The sequence below is a fragment of the Coffea eugenioides genome, chromosome 4 (genome assembly GCF_003713205.1).
Source record: "Coffea eugenioides isolate CCC68of chromosome 4, Ceug_1.0, whole genome shotgun sequence".
NCBI classification, from domain to species: Eukaryota; Viridiplantae; Streptophyta; class Magnoliopsida; order Gentianales; family Rubiaceae; genus Coffea; species Coffea eugenioides.
In genome coordinates, this window is record NC_040038.1 from 30,725,093 (window position 1) to 30,729,149 (window position 4,057).

Here is a 4,057-nt window from a genome sequence, read left to right on the forward strand (position 1 = left end):
CAGCATAGTGTAATTTGTAAACCTGCAATTACGGTTCTGGTTTGGTATTTGGCATATATGACTTAGTTGTGCTGGGATTTGGACTGAGTGACCTTCTACATTGTTGTAGCCCTGGTTCTTAGCTTCGAAACGGTGGGTCTTGGACCTTCATCCGACCATCGTAGTGCTTTTGGCACCATTACCGCAAAATGACGTCAAAACTATTTTTCTGGTTTTGAGCTTAATTTTCATTTCCGGAATTTTCCCTAGCTTGACTTGTACTAGTACTACTTGGAGTTTGCTGAATGGCTATTGGATGAACTTGTTGTTGTGTGTGTACCTTTGGGTTGGAATGAGAAAAATAATGAAGCCATGACGGCTGGAAAAGTAAGCAAATTCAGGAGAAGTGCTGTCCGAACTTTTAAAGGACTTGTTTGCCTTGAGTTTGTGATCTAAGACTTGGATTTGAGCAAGGCAATGATATATGATGGATGGTTTCGGAGCCGTGAAGGTGAGTGACCCTAAACTATTTCCAAAGTACTTCTGAAACGTTTCTTGCATTATTTACTTTTGAACTGTTTCCAAAGTTACTTCTGAATTGTTTCCAAAGTTACTTTTGAACTGTTTTCTTGCATATCATGCGTGCTTATATGAAAGTGTTCCTTGTTTGATATATTTCCTTGACTTAATGACTTGTATTATTGATTGATAACGTGTTACGTGCTTTGAATGATTTTCAAAACGAGCTTTCTAGGCGAGTGTGTATTTTATCGCACTCGACCTAAATCAATGTGAAATTTTCATGATAAATGATTAAATGCTACTTGCGCATGAATGTAGGCCTTTTGGGCTGAACTGACCATTGCCCCTTGTTACCGGTTGTCTCGAGCCAGAAGCGGACTCGGTCGGGTGATTAGGGACCTGGGTGAACGTTTGGTATACTCGAGTATTACCTTTGTAGGTTGGTGGAGGTTGGTGGAAAATGATGCAATTTCAAATGAGAAAAAGAAAAGGAAATGACAGGAGAACGAACGTATCTTTTTCATGAATGTTACTATCGCTTTCCAATGTACATGTTTCTTGAATTATTGATACTCCATATTTAATGTTTTGTAAATGTCGTAATTGTTTCTGGACTTATCATTTGATTTATGACATCATTGAAAAGAAATATTGTTAAACCGATTTGATTACTGATTTTCTGGTTACTCGCTGAGCTTCTAGCTCACCCCAAAAATATTTTATTCCCCTCCACAGGGCTCAAAGCGAAGGAAGGACTTGTTGTGCTTATTCACATGTCTGGATGGCCTATATTTTGTACAATTTGGATTTGGAATCATTTTATGTATAGTTGGGAATTAGTTTCCGCTGCATTTGTGACATGTAATTATTGGAGACTTGAATGTATATTTCTGGACCATGTGATGTATATTTGAGATTTGTATTGTAATTTAATTGAGGATTTTAGTGATCGACTGAGTCCCGGCGAGAGCTGGGCAGGCGGCCCGCCGAACCCTCTGGTTCGCCTTAGGGGGAGGTGGGGTCGTTACAAAAGCATACTTTGGGAGGAAACTTTTGAAGTTATCTTTGCTCGAAGTGGTGAGTGTACCACTCCCCTTATTTGTTGCTTAACTTGGTTTACCTGTATTTGTAATCTGTGAATGGAATAACTGTACTAACTGTTTACTCTGATTGAGACGAGAGTGTACTTTATCACACTCGTTCTCTTGTCGGTCTATATGCCTATTTACTGTGTAAATTTGAAGCTGCTATCTATGTCTGTTCTGACGTTGTTTGTGTGAGGACCCGTAAAATTTTCTTATTTTATATCATTTTATTCTATTTCTCTTCATGCATTTTCTTTATTTTATTTTACTACCTTAATTTTCTAGACATTTTATAAGTGAATATAGTTTTTAAAACATTTTTCTAGTATAAGTTAGTTCGGGTTAATTTAGAAGTGTATTAAGGACATAGGACCCGCTAGTGTGGTTAGTGCGATGAAATTTTGACGATTAAGTGAAGTTTTGCATAAAGAGATATTACATTTTACAAGGTGTTAGGATATAATTAGAGGTTAGCTAGATAGATTAGCCTTGGAAGACAAGAAGATTAGAACAAAACCTTAAAGGCGCCACGTGTCGCGGCCCTATTCGAAGTTGGACTTGACCAATCTTTCTTGCCTTTACTAAAACCTAATTTTGACCAAAATTTCTTCTCATTTTCATGAGCCTTGGCCGAATTTGGTGAGGAGAAAAACCAAGGGAGAGAGTTCATTTCCACTTCAATTTCTTGCTCAAATCTTGAGTTCCAACCATAACTTTTGCAAATCACTCCATAAAAGTACTAGCTAAAGTAGTTTCCAAGGTGGTTGTGGAGTAAATTTGGGAGGAAGAAGCCTAACCTACCATTTTTCTTGTGGTTATAAGGTAACTTGCCAAGAAAATCCCTTTCTACTTCTAATACTAGCATACTTGTGGTTTGGAGTTGCAAAATATGTAGTTTTATGAGATATTTGATGACTTGAGGTGGTGAGATGGGAAATTTCAGTTTTATGGTGAATATTTTGCTCTTATTTGATGCTTGAGCATTAGCTTTGGATTGATAGATTTGTTATGTGTAATATTGAGCTTTTATATGCTAGGTTTACTTGTCTACAAAGAATTTCAGCTTGTATGTATAAATTTCAGATTAGGGTTTTCATTTAGGATTGAATCTGCCCAGTTTTTGACCTTCATATTCGTCCATGTTCGAGGCCCAATCAGCTCTTTCTCAAAACATGAAAGCTGTAGACAATTTAGTGAACTATTTTTCTGTAAAATTTCAGCCCAATCGGAGTACTGTAGCATGTGAAATGACTAAAATACCCTTGACTGCCCAAATGCCCTATTTCACGGACAGTTTTCTGTTTTCTCTGAGATTTCGATTTTTGACCTTGAAAATGCAAGAATAGGGTGTCAATATCTCATAGGAAATGAAGGTCTATGTCTTAGCTTCGAAACGCCATAAAATTTACACCAATCCGATAAGCGTAGCTTCAGTTGTGACCAAAACGCCGAGAGATGTTAAACCTGTAACTTAGCCATTCGTCTTTAAAACTGGTTTCCAGCTTTGATTTTGATGCGTGCATTGCTAGAATTGACATGTATTTGGATGACTTTGAGCCTAGTTGAGGAGCTATTGTGTTAAGTTTACTTATGTGTTGAATTGGGCTGAGTTGAGGAAAAAAAATAAAACCATAAATGACTGGAATATAGCGAAATACAAAGGGCATGCTGGCCAAAATTTTAGAGCTACGCGATTCCTTTGAGTTGCGTTGATTTTGAGTAGAAATGAAAGGTTTTGGGGTCATTTTTACCCTTGGCACCAATTGTTACTTATTTTCACTCCCAAGTTCTATTTTGCCTTGCATTAGTAGTTATTGAATAGGTACGACTCGTAATCGAGTCTCAATTGTTTCTTGGTTGTTCTTAGGACGTGTCAGCGGTCAAGGGCATTTCTTGGGAGAAAACTTTTGAAGTTATCCCTGCTTGAACTGGTGAGTGTACCACTCACATGACTTGTTGCTTAACTATTTTACCTGTACCTGTAATATGTGACTTGAATGACTGTAACACCTGCTTAATTCTGGACGAGACAAGGGTGTACTTCATCACACTCGTCTCTCTTGCTTATTTGTCGAGCCACTGTATGTGTTTGTAACTGTTACTTGAACTTGTTACTCGGTCTCTTGCCTGGGTGACTATTTACTGTACAAACTGGAAATTGTTACTATGCTTGACCTGATGTCGTTTGGAGGTGTATCCAACTACCTTCTTGTTAACCTTGAGCTCAAAACTTCATGGGGAGTTAATTGAATCGAGCCAGCAAAGGCTTGGTCAAGGAAATTGACAAACCATGGGGACTGTTCCTCGGGAATTTTTGGATATTAGAGACTCTGGATTCTCGGTATACTCGATTATTACCCATTCTTGTTCATGTTTGGCCTTCGGGCCCGGCAAGAGGTATGTTTGGTGAACGGGATTTGGCATTCTATGAGGGGTCTATGGACATGTTTGTTTCATTAAACGTTGACGAA